We start from the raw sequence: 13,072 nt of genomic DNA on the forward strand, positions 1-13,072 counted from the left end.
GTTCCCTTTTCTCCACACCCTCTCCAGCATTTATTGTTTCTAGATTTTTTGATGATGGCCATTCTGACCGGTGTGAGATGATATCTCATTGTAGTTTTGATTTGCATTTCTCTAATGATTAATGATGTTGAGCATTCTTTCATGCGTTTGTTGGCAATCTGTAGATCTTCTTTGGAGAAAATGTCTATTTAGTTCTTCTGCCCATTTTTGGATTGGGAGAGCCAGCAAGTGAGACGGTGTCATCAGACAGCTGCGGGGTGACGATTGCGGATTCCAGAACGCCGATGTTGAACATCTGAAGTCAGACCAGTGAAATCATTGTTTTTAAATAACAGGCGTCCCTCTAAGCATTCCTCCCTCCCGCATCAGAACCAGTTCAGTTCCCGAAGGTCTTACCATTACTTCTCCTCAGAAATAGTTTCCGGCAGCCTTACCTGTATTGCCAGGTCTTATTCCTGCTTTTCCTCCAGGCTGGTTTGTGTCATGTCTGGGACACCATAAAATTCTTCCGGGGTCTCTGCGTTCTCTGATCACCACCTGCGACTACAATCCCAACCAGAGGAATTTCGTTATTAAAGTCAATGGGAGAACGGAGGCTCAAGGTATTTACCTCTTTGCCGAGGTCCGGATGGAGCCTGACAGCCAGCCAGCCCTCCGTGCTCAGGCAGAGGAAAAGCAGCATCATCAAGCACTGCGTCATCAGGAGCGTCGCATGTAAAATGATAAAGAAAGACAACGTTTAACGTTGTCAAACCTGCTCCTCTTCTCCGCAACAGACGTCAAAATCTTGCTTTCCTGCCACGTGCAATGAAGTATTACGATACATTAAGGAGTAAGTAAGCCAAGGGCCCAGTCTTCATCAGGACGGTGGAAGGCTGTCATTTGTGCTCATGAAAACGTGTCTGCATCACACCTCAAGGACCACCTCCATTCCTCTCTATCTTATCTAACAGGCCGGGGGACGTAAAGGTGACAAGGAGGCAGTCCTCGTCCTCAAGTGACCTACGCTGTATGAGAGAGACACACCCATGACATCTTATACCAAAGTTCCGAAAATGAAGAAGCAGTAACGAGATGTTCAGAGGGGAGCCTGGGACGGGGTTCATTCTGGGTCTGGGGGAGCGGAGGCCCGGAGGCGTGGAGGGTGTGCTGTGTTTTCAAGGCCGGGAGTGGGTGGCAGGCGTTTGTAGAAACACGTAGTCACAGGTGGTGCCGGAAAGACTACCCCTTTTGGAATTTGTTTTGGATGAATCAAAAAAACTGAGGTCATTTCCCTTGGCTTATAAGACACTTACCTGGAAAACTGCTATAACTCATGTCCTATACTCCTAAGCAGAACCCTAGCTCAGAGGGTGCATCAAGGTCACTGCTGCCATCTCGGGGCACAGGGACAACTGGGGCCTCCGTGAACCCATCAGAACGTGTGTGGGGCTGTGCAGAAGTCAGCGCGCCCGTACTCCTGCCGGGCACTCAGGGTTGTTGGGGAACGTGGGACGTGACCCTAGAGGGCTGACACCCTCCCACCTTGTCCGTGCGGCCTCACTGGCAGCCCACCTTTCACGTCATAGTTTAATTTGAGCCCAAATGTGCATTTCTTGGAAACTGCTTTTCTGCTTTAAGGCAGGGAACGCTCAGGGCAGCTGAAAAGGAGGACGTCAGTGGCCGAGAGAGCCTGACCTTGCTCTCCAGGGCTGACCTTCAGCAGTGCCGTGAAGGGCCCAGGGCGGTCTTTGACCTCCCGAATCATATTGTTACTATCTTGTGTCTATTGGGAGCTCGTTATACACCAGGTTTTGCACGGAGCGTTGTACACGTGTGCACTCGTTTAATCTCCATAGCCGCGCTGTGAGACAGGTGAGAGGACATGCAGGCCATAGAAGGGAACTTCCCTGAAGAAGGCTGTAAGCGCTGAAGCTGGGGCTTGCGCCAGGCACTCTGGTGTTCTTACTCTCTTATCCCCCTTCCTCTGTCGATACCTGATTTCAGAAGAGGCCTTAGAGCAGGGGTCCCCAACCCCCGGTCCGCGGACCAGCACTGTTGCGCAGCCTGGTAGGAACCGGGCCTCGCGGCAGGCGAGTGAGCGAGACTTCATCTGCAGCTCCCTCGCTCGCCTTACCACCTGAACCATCACTCACATCACCTCCTGAAACATCCTCCCCCTCCCCCCGCCCCTGTCCCTGGAAAAATGAGCTTCCACGAAACTGGTCCCTGGTGTCAAAAAGGTTGGGGACCGCTGCCTTAGAGGGCTTCCCTGGTGGCGCGGTGGTCGGGAATCCGCCTGCCAATGCAGGGGACGCGGGTTCGAGCTCTGGCCCAGGAAGATCCCACATGCCGCAGAGCAGCTAAGGCCACGCGCCACAACTACTGAGCCCGCGCGCCTAGAGCCCGCGAGCCACAACTACTGAGCCTGCGCTCTACCACAGCTACTGAGCCCGCGCGCCTAGAGCCCGCGAGCCACAGCTACTGAGCCCGCGCGCCTAGAGCCCGCGAGCCACAGCTACTGAGCCCGCGCGCCTAGAGCCCGCGAGCCACAGCTACTGAGCCCGCGCGCCTAGAGCCCGCGAGCCACAGCTACTGAGCCCGCGCGCCTAGAGCCCGCGAGCCACAGCTACTGAGCCCGCGCGCCTAGAGCCCGCGAGCCACAGCTACTGAGCCCGCGCGCCTAGAGCCCGCGAGCCACAGCTACTGAGCCCGCGCGCCTAGAGCCCGCGAGCCACAGCTACTGAGCCCGCGCGCCTAGAGCCCGCGAGCCACAGCTACTGAGCCCGCGCGCCTAGAGCCCGCGAGCCACAGCTACTGAGCCCGCGCGCCTAGAGCCCGCGAGCCACAGCTACTGAGCCCGCGCGCCTAGAGCCCGCGAGCCACAGCTACTGAGCCCGCGCGCCTAGAGCCCGCGAGCCACAGCTACTGAGCCCGCGCGCCTAGAGCCCGCGAGCCACAGCTACTGAGCCCGCGCGCCTAGAGCCCGCGAGCCACAGCTACTGAGCCCGCGCGCCTAGAGCCCGCGAGCCACAGCTACTGAGCCCGCGCGCCTAGAGCCCGCGAGCCACAGCTACTGAGCCCGCGCGCCTAGAGCCCGCGAGCCACAGCTACTGAGCCCGCGCGCCTAGAGCCCGCGAGCCACAGCTACTGAGCCCGCGCGCCTAGAGCCCGCGAGCCACAGCTACTGAGCCCGCGCGCCTAGAGCCCGCGAGCCACAGCTACTGAGCCCGCGCGCCTAGAGCCCGCGAGCCACAGCTACTGAGCCCGCGCGCCTAGAGCCCGCGAGCCACAGCTACTGAGCCCGCGCGCCTAGAGCCCGTGCACCGCAACGAAGAGCAGCCCCCGCTCACCGCAACCAGAGAAAGCCCGCGCATAGCAACGAAGACCCAATGCAGCCAAAAAGGAAAAGGCCTTGGAGACATATTGAGGCCAGTATACATATCCGCAGAGAGGCAGTGTGGTGCAGGGTTAGGACCCTGGGGACGGTCTGGCTTGGGCTTGAGTCCTGGCTCCACACCTTCCCCGTGTGACCCGACGGATGGCCTAACTCTCCAGCCTTCAGGGTCTGCCTCTGTGAGATGCTGCCGACGGCCGCACAGACTCACGATGGTCGTAAGTGTGAAGTGAGGGGTACGTACAAGCCCCCGGCACGTGGTGTGCCGTCAGTAAACGTGAGCTGTGATTGAGCTCCACTAGCAGCTATGTGTGCGTTCTCCACCACTGGGATATCCGTGTTTTACCAATCAACGGTACTTCAGCCAAAAGAAATGAATCCGACAGTCGAACTTTTAAGAATCTGCAGTCAATTAATTTTAATTAAGTAATCTGCAAATACCTACTCGCTTGCAAGGGGCTCAAATAATACAGATAGTCACGTTGCCTTTAATCACCCACACGGTAGAACTGGACTCGTTGTCAGATCTGTTAAAGAGCAGACGGGTCCTTTCCTGGCATCGGGAAGTGACCAGGCGGGCAACCGTCTTGGGGGCCAGCTTCGCTCGGACCTTGTAGTTCAAGGATCCTGCTCTCACTTCTCCTGTTAAAAGCACGGCTGGGAAAGGAGTTGCCTGGTGGGCAGAGAAGCACAGATCCGGGGAGGTGGGTGCCAGCCCTGCTCTGCCTCTAAGTGGCTGTGTGAACGTGGCCCTCACTTCCTGACTGTAAACTAAGGGTTTGACGCTAGAGAATGGTCAGGCCCTTTTTCACAGGTCACTCCTCTCGACCCCCTCACTTGACAGATGTGGAAACGATGAAACACATCCGCCTAAGAGAGCCGCCGAAGGTCACGTACTTGGTAAGTGGTAGAGCTAAGACCCAAAAGACCCCACCCCTGGTCCTCGTGGCTTGGATATCCATAGCACACCAGCTGTGAAGGCATCTCTTTGCTCTTTCATCCAGTGTCTCGTAACTGGGAGCCGTTCTAAGCTCTCACATTCTCTGGCTCCACCCCTGTAACCCTCTCCCTCTCAGGGACTCTGGCTGAGTTGTCCCAGGCATGAGTGAGAGTGTATAACTAGAGGGAGGGGCCTCTTTCCGCTGGCTTGGAGGCTCCCAGTGTGAAGGGACGCAGGGCAGGAGAGGACCCGCAGCTGGCAGCTGTCCTGGTCGCAAGCGCCCGGGGGGGGCCGCGGCTGCCTGGGCCTCTAGTCAAAGCCACCAGCCACTGGGAGTGGGGACAGCAGCCACCCTTTCTGTCTCCTTCCCTCTCCAGGTCACTGTGTCTATTTTTACCTTCTCTCAGGACCCTGCCCTCGGCCTAGCCCAGGAGGCAATTCAGGGCGATTTGGGGCATGTCTCCACCCTGCAGGGATGGAAGTTACTTCAGTGTCTCCCAGTGACTTGGGGGAACAGAGTTATGATTGCAGAATTCGGATTCTCTCGCTGCCACATGCTCCTGGCCTGAATGCCCCCCAAGTTGGTGGCAGCGGGGCCTGCTGCACTCAGCGCTTTTTATTATTATTATTATTTTCATACTGCGGTGATCGCCTGCCCTCCAGCAGCTTCATTTGAAGCCTCTCATTGGCCAGTTTAGATGCACACTTCCTCTGTCCAACCTAGAAGACAAACTCACATACACACAAAGAATGATCACCCAAGGCAGATTTTCAGAAGACAAGCCCGATGTCTGAACCACCCTGAGCACTGGGGTTCTGTGCCATCCTCTGGGCTCCGTCACCAAAGACACCAAGAGAGTAAGCTGCCATCGAGCAAGACACAGCTCCCAGGGCAAAGTCAGAGAGGTGCCTTCGGGAGAAATCTGAGGAGAGAGCAGGGGAATGGCCCGCGGTGATTCAGCGACCAGACAACAAGCCCTTGGGGCTCAGTAGAGTCGAATCAGTTGCTAATCTCAGCTCGGCCATTTACCAGGTATGCGGCCTCCCAGTGGGTCCCTTTAATGTTTCCTCATCTGCAAGAGGAGAGGGTTGGGGTCAGGGGCCCTTTCTGGAGCGTGCCTTAGCCTACCATCTCTTCTCCATACAGGCTAGGACCCGGGGTCCAGGGAGGGGGGGTCTTTGCTCCCAGGGAATGTGTGCTCTTGTTGGGGAGACTGCTTCCTGGACTCACGTGGTGATGAGTTCACTGTGTGGGATTTTGTGCTGAATCACAGGGCCTATTTCAACCACAGGGATTTAGACAGGGTGAGTGCGGAGGTCCGGACAGCTTCAAGGAAGTGGTAAAACATGGGAAGGGCCTTGAAGGATGGTTAGAATGTAAGGAGGGGAGAGGAGGGAGAGGGCTTCCAGGTGAGAGGAGCAAAGAATAAAGAGCCGGACTGGGACGGGACCCTGCGGAGGGGAGCCGACCTGCCTGGGGGAAGAAGTGGCTCACAGACCGCCCAGATGGGGCCCATTATGCAGCCCTAGGGTTCCTTCCTTCTTTCCTTCCTCCACTGATTTATCTTTTTGAGTAGCTGCTATGTAAGTCGTCTAGCGTTTTTGGCTGAAGAGTTTTAAGAGTGAAGTGTGCACTGAAAGTTTTGTTTCAGAAAGATCTGTCTGTGGCATTAAGGTTTAGAGGTAAAATTGATTAAATTAAGAGGGACCCACCAGACAGTGGTTCTCAACCCTGGCGGTACACTGAAAAATTATGGATCCTTGGCCTTTTCTCTAGAAATTCCGATTTAACTGGTCTGGGAAGGGTTCTGAGCACAGTCCCTTCCTTTCCTTTTTCTCCCTCCTTCCCCTCCCGCCTTCCTTCTCTTCCTTCCTTCCTCCCCCTGCTACCCACACACTCCTCTCTTTCCTCCTACAGCTATTTGGGTGGGAGGTGATGAAGGCCTAAAATAAAATAGCAGCAATCACAGGGGAGAAGAAATTAAGTTAAAGAGACATTTTTAAAGGAAAAACTGCCAGCTACCTGGCTAATGAAACATAGGGGGTTAAAGAGAGACTCTTTTCATTTCCTCAAAACATTGGTTGAGCACTTGCCATATGCCTCATACGGAATCAGAAGCGATGGAAATTCAGAAGGCAAGACCCTGGTCCTGCCTTCAGGGAGCCTGTGTGTGTAGATGACAAAGAAAATAACTACAGTACGGTGAGAATACAGACACTGGATGAAGGGTAGCTTTTTTTTTTACGGATAGAGATACAGACAGGAGAAGGGGAAGAAGAGGCTTCCGTCCGCGGAAGCAATGACGGAAGTTCTCCTTGGAGGGACCATTTAGAGGCAGCTTGAAGCCTGGGCAGGTTTTCAGCAGGTGGGGTTGGGGGAAGGGGCCCCGCAGGGGGAGTCACAGTGAAAGGTCAGGTGTGGAGGTGGTCAGGTGTCAGGAATGGCAGAGAACGCATGGCGAGGAGTGGCCTGACCCCTAAGATGCACATGTGTGTGGAAGGCTTAGGGGGGAAGGTGGATGATGGGTGCATTGAAGTCATCAGAAAACAAAGGAAGTGCTGTGAGGATAATATTACCTTTTAAATTAAGGTGTCATTTTATACAATACAATGCACCCGTTTAAGAAGTCAGATTTTTTAAGGTCTTGAATGCTCAGGTAAGGAATTTCGATGACCAGAGATCATGTGAAGCAATAAAAAATCAATAGGTTTGGTATCATTTACTAACTATGCGATCTTGGACAAATTTCTCAAGTCTCAGGGCCTCATTTCCTCATCGTCAGATGTGATAGGACTGGGCTTCCCTGGTGGCACAGTGGTTAAGAATCCGCCTGCCAATGCAGGGGACACGGGTTCGAGATGCACCCGTTTAAGAAGTCAGATTTTTTAAGGTCTTGAATGCTCAGGTAAGGAATTTCGATGACCAGAGATCATGTGAAGCAATAAAAAATCAATAGGTTTGGTATCATTTACTAACTATGCGATCTTGGACAAATTTCTCAAGTCTCAGGGCCTCATTTCCTCATCGTCAGATGTGATAGGACTGGGCTTCCCTGGTGGCACAGTGGTTAAGAATCCGCCTGCCAATGCAGGGGACACGGGTTCAAGCCCTGGTCCAGGAAGCTCCTACATTCCATGGAGCCACTAAGCCCACGCGCCACAGCTGCTGAGCCTGCGCTCTAGAGCTCGCGAGCCACAACTACTGAGCCCGCGAGCCACAACTGCTGAAGCCCGCGCGCCTAGAGCCCGTGCTCCGCAACGAGAGAAGCCACCGCAGTGAGAAGCCACGCGCTGCAACTAGAGAAAGCCCGCGCGCAGCAGTGAGGACCCCACGCGGCCAAAAATAAATAAAATAAATAAATTTATTTTTAAAAAAGGTGATAGAACTGTACCTCCAGGGGAATGTGGGAAGATCAAATAAAGTATTCAACATAAAATGCTTGGCACGTAAGAGGGATGTAAGGCTTATTAGTTCTCTTTCCATTTTACTCATCAGAATCCTCCAGGGTGGGACCACAGTCTCGCCACGTTTGAGAAGCACCCTGGTGGTTCTGAGGCCCAGCTAATGTTTCAGGTCATCAGTGTAGGCAGTGGGGGCCACGCGGGCTTTGGATCAGGGAGACGGCACGGTCAGAGCTGCACATCAGGACTGGGCCTGGCAGCCTGGGAGGAGGAGGGAGAGCAGAGTGTGGGGAGTGGGTGGAGGACCTGATGTGGAGGGGACAGTAGTGAGACTGGTTTTCGTTGATCCTTGTTTATTCATCCCCAGGAAAACATTGGTTCGGGCCTACTTTGAGGAGGCCCTGTATTCCGTACAGAGATCAATGCGCCCTCAGCGCCCTGACGCGTCTCGTAAGCAACGACTCTTGGAAGGCTTTCTGTGACCTCCTTCCGGCTGACCCAGTGGGCGTGCCGGGCGCGGCGGTTCAGGAAAGCGTAGGGGTTTCCAGCCTACCACGGGGTACAGAGCGCCCAGCACAGGTGCTGCACTAGGGCGGTAGCTGGGGAAGGGTTCTTCTTGGGCTTTTCCCTTTGGATCTTCCAGCCTGAGCCCCACAACCACTTCCCGGTCTAGATCTCCTTCCTAACACAGATGCCAAAGGAGGCGAAATCAATTAGATTCTCATTCTGAAAAGATCGTGTGGCTTCTGTGCAAGGACGAGTTACTGAAGGACCAGAGTATTTTGGGGAGCAGTTCAGGTGAGAGGTGACCGTAGCTTGGTCCATGTGATGCACTAAAGACAGACATGAACCGGAGATTGAGGCAGCCGACTCGAGAGTCCTTGGTGATGAAGTAGGAATGATGATGGGACTCAGTGGATTGATTCACTGCCTATAAGCGGTGCCTCTTGTGTCCTGCCGTTAACTCCGCAGGCCTAAAATGGAATTCCTTGCTGTTCTCCACATCTCTCTCTCTGGCTTCCTAGAGACGAATACTTGTGTCCCCCCAGGTTCATATGTTGAAGCGTGATGCCCAATGCAATGGTATTAGGAGGTGGGGCCTTTGGGAGGTGATTAGGTCATGAGGTGGAGCCCCCATGGATGGGATTACTGACCCTATAAAAGGGACCCCCGAGAGCTCCTTCCCCTCTCCTGCCAGGTGAGGACACGGTCTATGAACCAGGAAGTGAACCCATCCCAGACACCAAATCTGCCAGTGCCTTGATCTTGGACTTCCCAACCTCCAGAACTGTGAGAGATAAACGTTTATCGTTTAAGCCGCCCAGCCTGTGTTATTCTATTATAGCAGCTCTGTCTGCTCGTGACACAATCATTTTCCAATATTCGATCTAAAATCTGGACCTAATTTTGGACTTCTACTTTGCTTCTATCCCCAAATCGAATTCGTCACAAAGTCCGAAATTTTCTCCTTTTGAAATGTCTCTTGCGTCTTTTTCTTTCTTTTTATTCGAATTCAGGCCCTTATTATATGTAATACCTGAGGCCTTTGGTGCTTCAGTTTTTTCTCCCAGTTCCGGTCCCCACCCCAAGCACTGTAACTAAGACTTAGTCTCTCTGAAACAACGCGTTCACCATCCTATGCCTTCCGCAGAAACCTGCAGTGATTCCGCGTTGACCGGACACGAAAACCTGCGCTGCTCGGTTTAGAATCAAGGCCTTCTGCGGTCTCTCTCCCAATGACTTTCCACTCTCTGCTCCACTGTAATAGTGGTTCTGAAACTCTTTTCAAGTTACAGAACTTTTGTTCAAAAACATGGCTGCTCCATAAGTCAAGCAAGTAGGAGTGGAGTTTTTGGCTGAAGCAGGGATGGCGTTTGATTTCCTCTCCCCTGCCATGGCCTCCTTTCCATCCTTGCCTGCTGTGTCCCCTGAGATGAGCCTCTTCAGACTGTTGTTTGAAATCCATCGCCTTCCAGGAATGCTCTTAGGTAGAAATAGGTGTTCTCCTTAAGGAACCAGTGGGTCACTGAGCCCAGCGTGCGTTTCCCTCCACTGGGCCTCTAGTCTGCCTCTCCTCTGCCTGTTTCCTCATCAGGCAGGGACTCTGCCTCATAAAAGGCCCCCTCTGTGATGTAATGTGCACATCCTCACCACACTTCTTCAGGGGGTGCAAGTGCGGATTTAACTGTACTGTTTCTTATAGCATCCTTTGAAAAGCTGAGGGCACCACAGCAAACGCAGCCCAGACAAGCAGGTTTACAGGGACAATCAGTGTGGTGCAAGCACTCCTTTGGTCTGATTTGATCTAGAAAATATTATATGCAGAGCAGTGTTTTCCAAACTTTTCCCTCCAAGGACTCCATCGAGATAATTTCTGTCTGAAAGCCCCCTGGCCGCATTCTCACTCGTGTTTGATAAAGAAAATATTAGTTTTGAAGGAATCCAATTACCCAACAAAGATTGATGAAACCCAGAAACACTGATTATTATGGGTGATTCTGAGAGTTGAAGTCCTTCAAAGGAGAGATTTAACTCCTTCTTTTGGGGAAAAATTTACCTTGAAGAAGAGATTTTTCAACCTTTCAACCTTTACATGTAATTGAGGTTCAGAACCCTTCATTGCTAAATCCCTGTGAGGAATTTACTTCTGAGCCTTTAATAGGTCCCTTCCAAGTACCATTTCTTTCGACGTTTGCTTGCTGGCAAGAGAAGGCAGATCTCCAGGGAGCTCAGAATCTGGTTGGTTGTCCCAGACGACCTAGAAAGGCTTCAACACTGGATTCAGAGTGAGTTGTTTCTGCGATAGGAATGTGAAAATAAGTCTGTTTAGGAGTTCACGTCATTTTCGAACTATTGATAACTTGATCTCCCTCCCTCCATCCTTTCTTTCTTTCCCTCCCTCCCTCCCTCCCTTCCTTCCTTCCTTCCTTCCTTCTTTCCTTCCTTCTTTCCTTCCTTCCTGCCTTCCTTCCTTCCTTCCTCCCTCCCTCCCTCTCTTCCTTCCTTCCTTCCTTTCTTCCTTCCTTCCTTCCTCCCTCCCTCCCTCCCTCTCTTCCTTCCTTCCTTCCTTCATTCCTTTCTTTCTTTCCATAGTACGTATATCTATACTCAGAACCTTCTTTCTAGGACAAATTTAATTTTCGCATTGAAAATATTGTGTATATGTATGTGTCAAATATTGTTAAATTGAACAATTGTTGACTATTATTTAGCACTTTTATAATTTTTTTGCATTCTTATCCTTCATTTTTTACCTTGTCTTTTTATTGTGAAAACTTTCAAATAATACAGAAAAATAGAAAGAAGAGTACAATAAGCACATATAATATATACCTAGATTGAACAATTTTTAATATTTTGCCACATTTGCTTTATATGTAATCATTCTATATATGCACATATATTTAATATAATTGTAAACCATTTAAAAGTTAAATTACAGGGCTTCCCTGGTGGCGCAGTGGTTGAGGGCCCGCCTGCCGATGCAGGGGACACGGGTTCGTGCCCCGGTCCGGGAAGATCCCACACGCCGCAGAGCGGCTGGGCCCGTGAGCCATGGCCGCTGAGCCTGCGCGTCCGGAGCCTGTGCTCCGCAACGGGAGAGGCCAGAACAGTGAGAGGCCCGCGTAACGCAAAAAAAAAAAAAAAGTTAAATTACATACACCCAAAAGCTTCACCTCGAAATATTGCAGCACACCTTTCTAAAAATGACGATCTTTTACATAACCACAATACCAATATCACACCCAACGAAACTAATAATTCTGCAGCCTATATTTGTTTCCTCAATTGTCCCTCAAACATCTTGTATACCTGGTTTGTTCAAAACAGGATCCAGTCAAGAACATCCCTCTTTTTCTAGAGCAATTGTTCCTTCCCCCTCTTCTCCCAAATATACTGACTTCTTGAAGTGATCAGACCACTTCTCTTGAGTGTCCACAGTCTGGATTTGTCTGATGGTTTCCTTACAGTGTGGCTCATCTTGTTCCTCTTTCATCTGTTTTTCCTGTATCTGGAAATTATAAAGAACTAAAGGCCTGATTAGATTAAAATTAAACATGTTTGGCAAGAACACCTCATGGGTGATGCTGTGCCCTCATGTTGCTTCCAGCTTTAGAACCACACACCCCGATACCTTCAGGATAACACATTTCCGATACCTTGACACCTCCGGTGTTTCCCTTTCCAATAACAACACACCTGCCTTTTCGATTATCCTGAATGTTGTGTTGACTACTTCCTGTATTTCCTTTACAGTTTTATCACATACACATGTATCTCCAAATAATATATTGTTTAGTTTTAAACTTGTATAAATGAAACCATACCGTAAATATTCTTTTGTGAGTTATTTTCATTCAACACGGATTCTGCAATTTATCCAGGTTGATATGTGAAGCTACCTGTGTCCTATTCTCTTGCATGACTACACAACAACTTATATATCATTCTACTCTTGATTGACATTGGATTTTTCCAGGTTTTTGTTATTACAAACAATGCTGCAGTAAATACCTTCATACATATTTGCAGTCTACATGTCCAAGAGTTTCTGTAGGGTGTATATCTAGGAATGTAATTGCAGGGGTGGATGGTATATGCGAGTACAACTTTGCTAGGTGTATCAGTCAAGGTACAATTACAAAGCATACGGTAGCCTAGCTCATCAAAACTGAAAGGGATTTATTATAGGTTATTGATCATTTGCAGAATTGTTGGGAGGGTTGAAGGAACAGACTCTAGGCTGAGCTTCTAGGAATGATTCCCAAAGCCACACCAAAGGACTGGGCCACCAAAAAAGCTAGCACTTTCCCCTTCATCAGGAAGTTATGTTTTGAACTGGAAAGCTGCCAATGTATTTCTGGCTTCAAAGCCACAATGCCCTACATACAATTAGGAAGCCACTTCAGCTAAATCAGGAAGCCACTGTTAGACCTTCTGGCTCCAGAACCAAGCTGCCTCTGCCCTGAAACTGACTTTTAAAACTGGGAAGCCACCATGATAATCCTTGCCAACAAAAGGAATGCCCTGAGCCCTGCCTTGCTCTCCATTTAACGGAGTTCAAGTCTCACTGAGCTCATTGGACAGGCCAAGCCTTCATCATATCCAGGACCCTGGCTATGGAGGTGTCTTGGAAATGTAGACTTTAGTTTTCTGCCCTTTGAAATACAGGATAGCACCCTAGAAGGAGGGTAGAAAGAACATTGAGCAAACTAGTTCAGAGTTAATGTCAAAGTGCTTCCCAGTGGGGTGGAACCAGTGTACGTTCCTGCCAGCAGCGTAGGGGAATATTTGTGGTTCTACATTCTCGCAGCGTTGGGTTTTGTGGGGTTTTTGTTTTTGAAAAGCTATTT

Source organism: Physeter macrocephalus, chromosome 18 (genome assembly GCF_002837175.3).
Source record: "Physeter macrocephalus isolate SW-GA chromosome 18, ASM283717v5, whole genome shotgun sequence".
In the NCBI taxonomy this organism is placed as follows: domain Eukaryota; kingdom Metazoa; phylum Chordata; class Mammalia; order Artiodactyla; family Physeteridae; genus Physeter; species Physeter macrocephalus.